Below are 15,324 nucleotides of genomic sequence, written 5' to 3' on the forward strand. Positions count from 1 at the left end.
TACCTTCGCCGCTTCTAGGCCTTGTGAACAACTGTACCATCTCTGTAAATTATTTTACTTTCTTTACCACACAATGGCTACAATAATGCCGTATATGTACGAGCCCGAGTACACCGAGGAGGAACTACTGGAAAGGCAAGCACGCGGAAACGATGGGGATTCGGACGGCAGTTGGGAGGACCAGTCAACGGATGAAGAGCCTGGACCATGTCGCATGGACGGCGTCTCCACCTGGTGCACGTGCAATCGGTGCGAGCTAATGCCAACTGAGGAGGAGAACTGCTGCTGCCGTGAAAATTCCGGGTGCTTGGCCTACATTTCGGAAGGCGAGCCAAGTCCGCAATGCATCACCGAGCTGCCAGAGTTCAGGGAAGCCTGCCTCTCACGGACCGTGTTGAGGATGATGATGGTGCTTATGCACGAACTTCGCGGCACTGTTCGTCCGCGTAATCCGAGTAACGAGTAAGTATACTCTGGTTGTGATGTCAGTGATGCCACTACTATGTCATGGTCGTCTCCCACATATAAAATTACATCTACATATCATTCGAATGCATGTAAATTGGTTCCATATTGTGCATTTTCTAGATAGAATTTTTTTCAAAGCAGAATGACATTTTTTACCTGAATCGACAGTGATAAGAAAGTTTTGTCATTTTAATACAGTTTGCATCTTTCATTTTCACAGGTGGGACAGGCTGGTGGCCTATCGTTGCTTCACTTGGTGGCTTCACGGGAGGCTCGGACACCGCGTTCGGAGAGTAATACCTGCCTGTGCGGTACTTGCCATTAGACAACATTTCCCCAGCGACAGTGGACAATACCGCGGATTTTCCCTGGATGTGCTGCAACCGGAACTTTATAATGTGTAATTATTTATGTTCAATTGAAATTAAGATCTAAAATAAAACCCAACATATATTTTAACAATGGTTGTTTTGATTTTTTAAATGAATCTAGTGTGTCTCCATTGAATAGTCTTCCTGTGCCTTGTCTTGTCACACCACATGTCTCGTTGAACCCATATGCAGCAGACATACATATGTTATTTTGCGGGTTGGCATCAAGCCTCCCGGCCTTGCCTCCTCCCCCAAAAATACTTACCACACCACTTTGTTCAAGCGTTGGCAATAAAAGGAAGGCCGTTGGATTTTATTGACACAAAACATGGTTATAGGTAAATAATCAATATGGTTGATCATAATAAATCATCCTTTTGGGCACCGGGTACAGAGATGACCCCCTCTGGCCCGTGCCGCCTTGCCACCACAGGCCAGCCTGCTGCTGATTAACTGCCTAGGCATCCAGGGTCTCCAGGGTGAACTGCACCCATATATTCTCCTGGGAGGGTGAGGTATTTATAAACTCACCCCCTGCCTTCCATGTACTAGATCCTGCAGCCTGCCTCTTACATGCAGTTAGATGGCCTCTCCTTGGTGAGGCCCTGCGGCAAACGAGTCTTGTCTGTACGACCACCGCCCCAATCCACACCCCCCCGCCCTATAAAAGGCAGTTCGCACCGGGGTACTTGCGCTGGCAAGTGGAGCTGTCAGGGAGCGATAAAGGCCAAGAGGTGCCAAAGACCATGTACACTATAAAGTGGTCTATAAAGCATGGGTTGTTGTTCCCATGTCTACCTCCAGACCCCGTGTCTCCTGCCAAGCATCCCCCTCACGCTGGACGCCCCCCTGCAATCCACATAAGTGTGTCTCCATTCACGAGTCTTCCTGTGTCTTGTCTGCACGACCACCGCCCCAATCCACCCCCCGCCCTATCAAAGGCAGTTCGCACCGGGGTACTTGCGCTGGCAAGTGGAGCTGTCGGGGAGCGATAAAGGCCAAGAGGTGCCAAAGACCATGTACACTTCAAAGTGGTCTATAGAGCATGGGTTGTTGTTCCCATGTCTACCTCCAGACTCCGTGTCTCCTGCCAAGCATCCCCCTCACGCTGGACGCCCCCCTGCAATCCACATAAGTGTCTCTCCATTCACGAGTCTTCCTGTGTTTTGTCTGCACGACCACCGCCCCAATCCACCCCCCGCCCTATCAAAGGCAGTTCGCACCGGGGTACTTGCGCTGGCAAGTGGAGCTGTCGGGGAGCGATAAAGGCCAAGAGGTGCCAAAGACCATGTACACTTCAAAGTGGTCTATAGAGCATGGGTTGTTGTTCCCATGTCTACCTCCAGACCCCGTGTCTCCTGCCAAGCATCCCCCTCACGCTAGACGCCCCCCTGCAATCCACATGCCACGACATATACACGTCATTCATTCACAAACACACCCCTGTTTCGAATCCTTTATAACCCACTTCATATTTCTAATGAGCACTTCTTTGCGCTTTGCTAGTCAACCCGTGAAGGTGCTGGTTATCTGCTCTTCGTCTCTGTGAACTTCCGTGACCACTTCGAGGACACTCCTCAGTTTGCAACCTGTGAACTGCTCCCTGTTCTACGACAAGAAACTACTCTGATCCCTGCATCTAACTGTTTGTTCGTCAAGGTAAGGCCATGTACCATAATCATTTTGCGTCCAATTTCTTTTCGTTCAAGACAGTACATGCAAGGAACTAGTCACATGTTCTGAGTTTAGTCAAATTATTTTTCTATTTTTTTAAAGTTATTCAAATACTAATCCGCATGTGAATAACGTGTATAGTTACAAGAACCAAAACGAACCTTGCATTGAACCTTTTATGTGTCATTTAATTTTTTAACACATTGGTATTCATAGAGAATTGTTGATCTTTACTTTTCAGAACTTTCCACAATGCCTGCCTGTTCCATTGGCGGTTGCCCTTCGAAGACCCATAATAAATCTGAAGGTACTATAATGCATGTTTTCCCTAAGAAAATAGATCAGATAAGAGAATGGGTCCGATATTGCGGATATCCACCGTCTGAGCTTGAAAGTAGAGTCCTAGAAGTCTTTGCGGACAAGAGGGGTGATCGATACCGCATCTGCAGCAGGCACTTTACCTCTGACATGTACTCCACATCATTGCTAATAAAGAAGAACACACCGCGAGCGAGGCGAAAATTGCTCTCAACCGCTATTCCCACTCTATTCGTCCACATCCCTCCACTGGTGAGTCACGTTTACGTATTTATCTCTCGGCCTTGCGGTAGTGTGTAGCATTAGCTAACAATAATTTCCCCATTTATGTATCCACTCAATATGAAGGCGGAAGATTCTCCATCCGTGTCGTTATTGCAGTCATCAGCCACTTCAAGCGCCTATCGGGTAATCTTACTTGGCTATTCTGCCACTGACTTGTTTTAGGCATGTAAATCAATAGTTTTAATTTATCGTGTAATTATTTTACCTAATGGTACACCCTTGTACTCGTCCTCTAGTCTTTGTTTTCAGTTATAATTATTGTTATCCAAAATAATGCAAGTACTGTCTTTCAGGGAGATGCTGAGGAGTCCAACGTATTGACGACTACCGTTGATGTCACTCAGATGCTCGAGGTACGTTTCCGGACAGTTCCATCGATGGAGATCATCAGATCTTGCATTCTTGTAGCGTGATTGTTACACACAATGTTTCTTTCGTTTTTAGCCATTGATATGTCCTTCTGTCGTCGCCCTCCTATGTGTCTTCTTTTTTCAATATTGTGTTCATTACTAATGAAAGTCCTATGTTTCAGGGAGTCGATGGAGCATTAGTCCAAGAAGAAGGGGGAGCATGCAGTTACGGGTCGGCGCAACAGCTTGCAGAAGTGTGCACCGCAGTTACATCGTCCCTTGATGTTCTTATGCATTTCGAGGTATGGATACTGACAGTTCGATCAAGCGAAATCATATGACGTGATTACATCCGCTATACTTCCTTCTTTATTAACGCAAGTACTATGTTTCAGGGAGATGACGGACCTTCTTCTACAAGAACATCACCCCTAGTAGTTGATGCAGATCTCTGGGTGGTGACACTTCCAACGATCGAGCAAATCGAATCATTTTTACATATCCATTATTTATTTTAGACAACTGATCATTTGTGCAGGTCTATTTAGATGAGCCGTTGACGCCTGCACAAAGTTTCTGTTCTTTTTATCAAAATAGAAAACCATACTAATGCATTCACTGTGTTTCAGGGAGTTACTGAAGCATCATCTTCAATAATATCATCAATGGAAGTCTATGAGGAGCCCGAGGTATGGATCGAGACAGTTCCATCTAACTAGATCAACTATGCGTGAATAATTGTCGTTTGAATGTTCTACACAAAGCGTTCATTCGTGTTTTGCTATTGAGATGTACGTGGGTATTGGTCCCCAAGTACATTTTGTGTTTTCGATATTATTATACATACTAATGAAAGTTCTATGTTTCAGGGAGTCGATGGAGCGTCAGTGCGTGATGGATGTGCTTATCATGAAAATGTAGACGTTGCAGCGCAAGAGGAAGTGGAGACATGCACACACGAGTCGGAGCAACAGCGTCCTGATGTTGAAGTTCGAGGCAAGAAAGTTTCAAAGAAAAGAAAGCAAAAGAAGGTTAGTGTCCTGGTCACTATATTATGTTGTTTTTCACTGTTAATAGTTCAATACTGTAAGTTGTGTTTAAACTGAACATCCCTTTTCCAATCTGTCCTCTAGTTGCGAGTGGGTGTACGAACTAGATCTACACAGACAGTGAAGCGAACGAGAGATGTTGCTTGTCAAACCTTTTGGCAGGGACTTGAGACTGGAGATGCATCGTGCCAATGGGAAGAATATGAAGTGATTGACAACGGAGCTATACCACCACCAGCCATTGATAGTGAATGTCCTCCTGGTAGTTCGGATGCAGTCGGAGATCAATTCACAGAATCCACACCCGCAAAAACTAAGACCGCGAGAAAGTTGAAGAAATTGTCTTTTTCACCCATCGCCGGAGAAGGAACAGATGTTGCAATGGAAGAGAATGAAGTGGACTACAATGAAACACCATCAATATCACTGAATATAGCGGAAGACGATATCAGAGATTCTACCTTTCATGTGAGTGACATGTCCTCAATGTTACAGGCCGAACCAGCTGGGATGCAGAGTGACCGTATAAGGAAAGAGGCCAAATTCATTGTATTCGATAGTTGTTTGATTGATATTATTATTCGGTTGAAATGTGGGCATTCGGTAGGTGGGGAAGTATGTGGGGAGCCATTGATTAATGTGACTCGTGCAATTCGAGGCACTAACCTTAAAATACATGCCACCTGTACAAAATATCATCCTTTCTCATGGTCTGCACAACCCATGCTGGGACAACTGCCAGCAGGCAATCTACTTTGTGCAGCGGCTGCACTTTTTAGTGGTTCAAGTTTTAAAAAATTAGAGTCTTTCTTTCAGTTTGTGGGAATCCATTTCATTGCGAAAACTCAGTTCTACAAATACCAAACCGATTATCTATTTCCAGCCATTAGCGAAGCTTGGAGAATGGAAAAAATGTCTATTGATAGTACATTCGCGGGCAAACGGTTCAGGCTAGCCGGTGATGGACAGTGCGACAGCCCAGGATTTTCAGCCAAGTACTGCACCTACCACTTTCAGGACATGGAAAGTAAGAAAATTGTTAGTTCGGTGGTCGTGCAGGTGTCACAAAGTACATCCTCAGTGGCCATGGAGAAAGTTGGCTTTGTAGCATCATTGCAAGAACTACAATCGCGGGGAATGGTGATCGACCTGATAGCCACGGACAGACACGTTTCAATTGCCAAGACAATGAGAGAAGAGTACAAAAATATAAATCACCAATTTGACGTTTGGCATCTTGCAAAAACAATCAATAAAAAAATGTCTGCTGCAGGTAAAAAAAAAGAAATGCAAGGTATTTCACAGTGGTCCAAGTCAATCAGCAACCATCTTTGGTGGAGCTCAAAAACATGTGGAGGGTCGTTGGAAATTCTACTGGAAAAATGGCGGTCAGTAATGCTACACTGTACCAACGTTCACCGTTGGAACACAAACCAACATTTCCACAATTGTGAACATGGCCATTTGTCCACAGAGGAGGCACGGAAGAAGAAGTGGTTGATTCCTTCATCACCCACTCACAAAGCCATTGAAAAGATTGTATTTGATAAAACTATAACAAGAGATTTGAGGGGACTCACGGAATTCTGCCACACAGGAGATTTGGAGGGGTTCCACAATATGTGCCTAAAGTACAGGCCAAAACGATTGCATTTTGGCATGGAGGGCATGATAAATCGGACTCTTCTAGCGGTCTTGGCACATAACCATAATGTTGGCCGTCAACAAAGTAGGACGACCGGAACTTTAGGGACGCTTCGCTACAATAAGGCCTTCACTAAAAGAAGTAAACAATGGGTGATCAAACCAGTGCTTGAGGATATGCAATATGAGTTTATTGAGAGACTTATTGTTGACGTCCTAGATAGGCACATAAATGGAGTTGTGAACGAACCTGTGCAGGGGACAACTGCATTGCCACCCAACATTGCCTCTGTTCCATGTCCACCTAAAGAAGAGCTCATTGAGAAATACACATCACGGTTTAAATGATTGTAATTTGATTGTCTGTTCTCTCGAGTCTCCTCATGTCGCAGGCCCATTGAATATGTGTATCTATGTAATGTGTAAATAAAAGTGATTGCTCAGTGTACATGCAATGTGTCTATCCAACCAAACAGTAATATAAATCATTTTTCAAAAAATATAGAATGTCTCCGTATTTATGGTTCTCTGGGGCTGCAAAGATGGAAATGCAAAGATGGTGTGTAAATTTCAAGTCCTGTGAGATGGCCTTACACTGAATGTAGCTAACTAGGAATGTGTGCTCGTTCAAAGTGAAGGTCAGCTGCTTTGATTTTTTGCTCGGGTGCCGGAATGGCCCACGACTCAGTATAAGGTTCTATTGTTATTTGACCTTGACAGGCCGGGACCATCCCGAAAGACTTCTTTTTGGGGGTGTGGGGCAATAACGTAAGAAACGATAATGAATATAATTTCAGAAACGAAAGCCATTTCATGTTCGTTCATTAGAAGAAATAACGTCGGCATAGAAGGAGTGGTATTTCGGGGCTGCCCTACGCACAGACACAATGGAAAATGCAAATATATTGTAAGTAACTCTTTAGATGAGTTTATACCGCAATTTAATTACTATACAGTAGCTTTAAAGACGGGTTAAGTTGTACTTGTTCGTTCTATGTGGCATATTGTTTTGGACCGCGCACTATCTTGAGGAGAACCATCTCCTTTTACGGAAGCACCTCAAAACCTTCCTCTTTGCTTCTGCTTTCTCTCTCCCTCTCCCCTGCTACAACTGGTCCACTGTCTGCGACCTCGGTCCTGGGCCCTTCCACTCTCCACCTGCACTGCCTCCCTGTCAACCCATGCACTGGGGGACTGTCTCAGTATCCTACAGCCCCCCCTTGACGTATAATACCCAGTTGCACTGTCCTAGCTATGAAATAATTTCCCGACCTAATATATAAAATGAATAATTTTAATAAAGATCTGATGGTGAGACTAATTTCATTTTTTATGTTTGTCAAACAGGTACATCATCCATTATTGTCTGTGTCACGAGTACCAGACACCGGCGGATGGGTTTTTCAACCGCCAGTTGCTTCTCCGCGTGAACAACGTTACCACCCTGACCATTTTATGGGACGATCGCCAAGTACAAGTATGCCCTTACGCGGTACTAACGGCTAGATGCAACATACAGACCGTTGTGGTGGCCTAGTGCCTCGTTGTTGGAACAGCCATGCGATTATCAGTGCGACCGCTGAATATTCAAATCGCTGAATATTCTCAAAACATTTGATGTCAAATAAATGTACTTTGCCAAATATACAATCTTGCCGTTTGCTTTTAAACCACAGTTTCATATTCCGAATTGTGGCGCTGTATTGTGAGATGATCTAAGACCCTGTGTACAGCAAAGGAACATCGTGTGCCTCAAAAACGAACTTTTTGGAACGTGAGCAAATAAAAATGCAAATCGCTGAATATTCTCAAAACATTTGATGTCAAATAAATGTACTTTACCAAATTTACAATCTTGCGGTTTAATTTAAAAGTACAGTTTCATATTCCCAATTGTGGCGCGCTGTGTTGTGTGTGCTCATCTGTGTTGATTTCCTGGTTCTGTGTGGAGTCGCGTAGAAGACACCTGGGCGCGTTTGCCTACGCAGCTCAGTCACGTCACGGATAGAGGCGGGGAATATGAATGTTTTGATCAAGTCTGTTTCAGGGGCGGGGGATTTGATTTAGTGCCGCAAAAGCAGGTGAGCCAGGGCGATGGGGGGAAATGATAGGATTATCAGAAAATGGCGGCTGATTTCGAGTGCGTTAATGGACGAAAAGTCGGGTAAGGTCCATAGGAAAGTTTTCTACGATCTACCGATTTATGCTTAAAAACACATGGCCGAACCATAGGAACAATAAAAAAAAAGTCCCAGAACTATCCTTTAAATCCCTTGGCCAACTAACTAACAAACCCCCTAACCAGAGGGGGAACAGTAATTTTCGTCGCCCACGCGGCCAAAATTCACAAAGAGGCAACTATGCCGAGGGGCAGGGTACACAGTGGAACAACAGCCAGCAGTCTACCCAAAGTTACGGCAGGGGTAACAAAAGAGGTCGTGGGAGAGGCAGAGGCAGCCCCAACAAGGGAGGTGGCACGCCTCCACCAAAGCAGTGACGCTCAGTTCAGGGTCCCTTCTCACGCAACCCCAGTAGGGGGACGCATTTCCAACTTCACCCAGGCTTGGGAAGGGATCACCTCAGACAGATGGGTGCTGTCAACAGTGTCCACAGGATATTGTATAGAATTACTGCAACGTCCCCGGAACCATCCTCCACGACAAAAAGTACACTCCTTAGAACATCAGAAAATCCTTCTCGAGGAGATCGCCATTCTGCTAGAAAAGGACGCGATAGAACTCGTCCCAGGACACCAGGTAAACAAGGGTATCTATTCAACTTACTTCCTTGTGCCAAAGAAAGATTTGACAATGCGCCCAGTATTGGACCTACGGCCTGCCAACAAGTATGTCAAGCCCCAAAAATTCCGTATGACCACGCTACAAGAGGTAATCCCCCTCCTAAAAAAGGGGGATTACATGGCAACCTTGGATATGAAAGATACTTATTTTCATATTTCCATGCTCCCGGCGCACAGAAAGTACTTTCGTTTCAAGGTGGACAGTCGCCACTACCAATTCAAGGTACTGCCCTTCGGGATAGCTTCAGCACCAAGGGTATTTACCAAGGTACTGGCGGTGGCAGCGGCACACCTACGCAGGGAGGCAATCCCAGTGTACCCTTATCTGGACGACTGGCTCATAACTGGGGAAACCCCAGGAATTTGCAGGACAAACATTCAAAGGACTATCGACCTCCTCCACGAATTAGGCTTCTCAATCAACGAGAAGAAGTCAAGCCTGGTGCCAAGCACCTCAAAACAGTTCCTAGGAGCAATTCTAGATACTCAGGAAGGGTTGACCTTCCCTTCGGAAGAGAGAATTCGGAATATACTACTGCAAATTCCCCATTATCAGTCCGGTCAACAAATAACGGTACGCAAAGCAATGCGGTTACTGGGCATGATGGCGTCATGCATTTACCTGGTCCCCCACGCGCGACTGCGCATGCGTCCCATGCAGGAATGGTTGGCGAAACAGTGGTCTCAGGCAAGTGGTCAGTGGGACGATCTAGTGGTCGTTTCGCCAACACTTGTACAGAGCCTACACTGGTGGACAAGAGAGAATCTCGCAAGGGGAAAACCCTTTTACGATCCCGAAATACAGGCAGTGGTGACTACAGATGCATGCCTGACTGGGTGGGGAGCTCACCTTCTCCACCACACAGCTCAGGGTCTCTGGTCTCACTCAGTAGCCAAGAACCACATCAACCTCCTAGAGCTTCTGGCAGTATTCCGAGCGCTTCGGGCGTTCGAGCCCCATCTACTAAACCTGTCGGTGCAGATCCGGACGGACAGCACGACAGCCATGTTCTATCTGAACAAGCAAGGAGGGACTCGTTCGCCAAATCTGTCCAAGCTTGCCCAGAAAATCTGGATATGGGCACTCAGACGGAACATCTTCCTGTCATCGCAACATGTTCCAGGGGAGCTCAATTCCCTAGCGGATGCTCTAAGCAGAGACTCCCTCCCAGAAGAACACGAATGGGTCCTTCACAGAGAGATCGTAGAAGATCTCTTCTCTCAGTGGGGTTTCCCCACTATAGACTTATTCGCCACAAGCGAAAACAAACAATGCCCAGGATTTGCATCCAGGTTCCCCCAGCCAGACTCCCAAGGGAACGCCCTGTGGATGAACTGGTCAGGGATGTTTGCGTACGCTTTTCCACCAATTCCTCATCAGGAAGGTGGTGTACAAGATGAACAAGGAATCGATGACGCGCATCCTAGTTGCTCCCATGTGGGCGAGACAACCATGGTTTCCACACCTACGCAGGATGGCGGTGTGCGAGCCCATCAAACTTCCAGCCTGGTACAACCTACTGTCCCAGCAACAAGGTCAAACAGTGCACCAGCAACCCAGCTCAATGAACCTGGCAGCATGGCTCCTGAGGTCATAGAGTTTGGACATCTCAAATTACCACAGAGGTGTATGGACATCCTAAAAGAATCCAGGAAACCAAACACAAGGCACTGTTACTTTGACAAGTGGAAGAGATTCGTTATTTGGTGCCAGAATAAACAAATCAACCCTGTTGATTGCACTCCTTCCAACGTCGTGACATACATGCTCCACCTGCTGGATGCAGGATTGGTTTTTAACTCTCTGAAAGTACACCTGGCAGCCCTCTCGGCTTACACCACATCCCATAACAAAGTGTCGTGGTGGAAAGTACCAGTAGTTAAAGCCTTCATGGAAGGAGTAAAGAGACTTCACCCTCCTATTTCAAACCCACCGCCAGGATGGGACCTTAATGTGGTGCTAGCTAAGCTCATGGGCCCCCCTTTCGAACCCATGCATAAAAGTAGTCTCAAACACCTGACTTATAAAACGGCCTTCTTAGTAGCCATTACCTCTATAAGAAGGGTCAGTGAAATTCAGGCTCTGTCAGTGCAGGATCCTTTCTTTACTGTCCACAAAGACAAACTGGTTTTACGCACACACCCTAGGTTCTCACCTAAATTTATATCAAAGTTCCATGTAAACCAGTCCATCGAGCTTCCGGCTTTCTTCCAGAACCCGCAAAGCTCGGCTGAGGTGAAACTACACACCCTAGATGTGCGTAGGGCGGTCCTCTACTATGTAAATAAAACCAGACGGCTAAGGAAAACAGATCAACTGTTTGTCTCCGTAGCTACAGGCAGAGAGGGAGATCGCGTCTCTAAAGGCGCTATCTCGAAGTGGATTATCAACTGTATACAGCTGTGTTACTCTCTTTCTGAAAAAACTCTGCCTTTTACGCCAAGGGCCCACTCTACTAGAGGCATTGGGGCCACTCTGGCTTTCATTGCAAATGTTCCCCTCGACACCATTTGCAAAGCAGCTACTTGGAGCTCCATTCACACTTTTACTCAGCATTACTGCATTGACACTCATTCCAAGACAGATACACAAGTGGGACAAGCGGTTCTAAGACACCTGTTTGCTCATGACCCTTCTCACATCCCACCTCCTTCTTCTGGTACTGCTCGCTAATCTATGCACAGCATGTGATCTAAGCAGATTCCACAAGCCTCAGAAGGGATACATTAGTCACCGTAATCGTATTTCTGATGCTTGTATCTGCTTAGATTCACATGCGACCCTCCCTTCCTCCCCTCCGAGAGAAGGCGCATGATTGCTTGTAGTCTTACCTTTCTGTCTATCTGCTTGGATTATCTGTACTCACGCTACTCCTCATGCTTCCTCATGTCAGGGGAAAAAAAATACAATCTGAGGATCCTAGACGCGTGAGGGATCTTGGGTACAGTGGACGTCACACTAGGGATAGTATTACTGGCACGCCTGTGTCGACGCCCATTTTCGAGTTTCGAAAAACAAACTGTAATACTCCGCAGCTTCCACTAGATGTCGGCCTATGCACAGCATGTGAATCTAAGCAGATACAAGCATCAGAAATACGATTACGGTGAGTAATGTATCATATATATATATATATATATATATATATATATATATATATATATATATATATCCGACCAAATTCGTTTTCAACCACAATACGAGCAGGGTTTGGTCAGGGTTGAGCAACTATGGAACGAAGGGTTCTTGCTGACCAAGGAAGAGCTAGAGAGCCCCCAACAAGGCCAACAGATCCAACCATTGTTATACCTGCAACTAAAAAGTGCACTTACCGACCTACAGTGTATCAACCGCCCCAGAGACAACTCACTCCCTTTGAGAGCATGCTTAACACTCACACAGGCTCCAAGGGTTTGATTGTGAAGCTTTATGGTGCTTTGCTGGAAAGGGAACATCTACCAACACCACACACCCAAGCTCGGTGGGAGAGCGATCTGGGATGGGACGGTAACCCAGAAGAATGGGCCGCAATCTACAGAGCTGTCTGGAACACCGCGATTTCGGTCCAATACAAAATGCACAGCAGGAGACTGCTCATGCAAGGCACCCCACCCCGAAGACTGACGAAAACCTACCTGGGGATAAGCCCATCATTCTGGTGGGGATACCCACTGGTTAGCAACTATTGTAACCAATGGTGGGATAGTCCCAAAGTTCAAATCTATTGGGAGGAAATCCTGGGATGGATTCATGACATAGAGTGAATCAGGAGGGCAACCTCTCCCCTCTGTTTTGGTTTGGTGTTGAGCTCGTAGAAGACCAATATTTAGTGTTACTACATATGCGCAGAAACCTACTCTTAGCAGCTCGGTGTGTTTAATGATACGGTGGAAGGGCGGTATGCTTCCAGCAAAAAAGGAATGACTGCGCAAAGGAGATATACGACTTGGAAAGCCTCACAGCAACACTGATGGAATCGCACTAGCACATAGACACAATGTGGCTCCCATTTCCCATATTGGGAACAGAACAAACTAGCACACTAGTACCCCAATTCTAAAGTCCTTTTACCCATAAAAGATTGCTGTATCGCACGCTAGCTCAAGTAGTCGCTCAGATCGCTGCAGTTCCAAAGCAGCTGTGAGCCAAGTGCCAGACGTGTACTTACTAAGCACTGAACAGTTTCTGTTCTCTAAAAGCTTATGTGTTGGGGGGGGGAGGAGTGGGTAAGGGGAGGTTAAAGGGGGGGTTAGAAAATGTTAATTAGATTTAAAAGGCTCATTGAGATCACAGAAGCTTACTCCGCCAGGGTCTAAACTCGAACTCTGGAAGGGAACCTGGAATGTACTTAGGCACGCGCTACTGTGGCAACATTACCATTCTTTTTTGTTTTGTCATTTGCACTGACTGGCAACTGTGATGCAATGTACCTTCTGATTGTTTTGGGCTTATCATCAATAACATTTTATTTAAAAAAAAAAAACAAAAAAAACAGTCAAGCAAAGGTTTGGTCGTTATAGACTAAGGCAACGGTTGTGTTCAGCCGAGGGGCATTATTCTTCTCCTCTTTTGGTAATTTCATTAGTGACTGAAACTTTGCAGGTAGTGGTTACCGTAACACTGTTTTTTAGTTTTTGTTCCCTTTTGATTAAACATGAGGCAATGGTTTCTCTCCTTGTGCGTACTATAGATCCATGTCTTCTTTGCCTGAGGCACAATGCACCTGCTTGTGTTTTCAGATTTTATAAAGCTGTGTACTTGGAATGACTGGAAGAACTGCTACTTTGTCTAATAATCAGCTGTCAATAAACATAAGACAGTGCATCGGACAGAATGTCTATCTTTGAGAATGGCAGGGTAAATGCAGCATACCAGAGTGATTTATTTGCATAAAATCACGACCGTATAATTTGCCAGTATATCGCACTTCTTTGCCAAACAATATTAACGTCTCAATGCACTAAGTGTACAGCACATAGTGCCCTGCACAGATAAAGCATGGGGTTTACTTCAATAGAAAGTTTGTTTTCTATTATTTAATTATACTCAATTTAAATAAAAGTTAAGATTATTGGATAAATTAAGCAGTTATATCACCCTGCAATTCTATATTGCCACACTCTGTTGCTTATGCACACTCAATTCATACAGTTGAAAATGGTCAGTGACATTTGTCTTTCTGCATTAATCGAATAATCTAAGCTCCTACCATGGAACCTGGGAACATTGCCCTTTATTATGGCGAGTGAAGCTTCTCTTCATTGTTATAAGATAATGTTTTAGAACGTACCATCCCTTGAGTCATCCAACAGTTGCCTCCTGAAGGCTAAGATTCTGACTGGAAGGGTATGGTGGCAAAGCTTGAGTATATGACATGACTAGTATGTATATTTTCTTCACTCTTGAACCCTATTGTTCATGCAAGTTCTCACCATCTTAAATGTACTTCACAATAGAATACCACTTAAAGATAGTGAATGCTTTGCAGGGATAACTGCCTGTAGCATACAACAACGAAGTAGACTGCACTGCCTGAATTCGAAAACGTATGCTGATATATGCACACAGTCTCAGTGCTTGACTTGTACCACCAAGTGTCAGGGTTTGTTCTCCAAATGGGATTTGACTGCGAGAACAGAAGGGATAAACTAATCCGGTCACTTCTCAAAGTATAAACTACAAGGAGGTGGTTAGTAACTGAGAAAGCCAAATTCCAAGAGGCCTAAGGGAAAGTGATGGACCATGCATGTTATAAAACCAAGACAGTTAATCTATCCAAGAACATGACTTAATTGAAGTAGAGGTTTGGATCCCAGGACTATAGTTTGGATAAAGCAGGCTGTTGGCTGATGCAAATCTCTTGCGTGCTCCCCAAAGGGAGTGTAGCTGATGTGTTAACGGTATAGTTACTGTCAACGCCAAAGGATCAACATCAGACTGTTATAATGCGCTTCAAAGGGATTATTTCTACAACAAAACATAAGATGAGGGTAAGAGTTGGACTGGCTGTAAGAATGCAAGGGACAATCAAACCACCAATGATAAATTCCAGCCTGCTAAACGACTTTAGTCTGTCAGTCTTCCCCTCTGCCCTGGGCCTCTGCTTCCTGGAGGTCAAATGACAGTTGCATACACTGTGAGCAACTGTCATTTGCAAGAGAGTAAAACGTATCTGACAACTACCCAATTTTTGCATGCCATTAAAACTGTTCAAAAACATTAGAGGCTAAACTATTTCAAAGTTATCTCGCTCAAAATCTCTTGCACCTGTGAAAATTATTTTCCGACACAATAACTTGTAGATGCGTGTTACCCAGCTGCATCTTCATGGTACTTGGACTAAAGATACTAGCTAGTTAAATCG

At 45.0% G+C, this 15,324-nt stretch overlaps 1 protein-coding gene across 4 annotated transcripts in view; it reads left to right on the forward strand.

Annotated features, from left to right (window-relative positions):
- The window catches only part of GRAMD1C (GRAM domain containing 1C), a 2,017,351-nt gene that overhangs the window by 1,234,245 nt on the left and 767,782 nt on the right, over positions 1–15,324 (forward strand). The window lies entirely within an intron of this gene.

Source organism: Ambystoma mexicanum, chromosome 7p, assembly GCF_040938575.1.
Source record: "Ambystoma mexicanum isolate Mex_15411 chromosome 7p, UKY_AmexF1_1, whole genome shotgun sequence".
In the NCBI taxonomy this organism is placed as follows: domain Eukaryota; kingdom Metazoa; phylum Chordata; class Amphibia; order Caudata; family Ambystomatidae; genus Ambystoma; species Ambystoma mexicanum.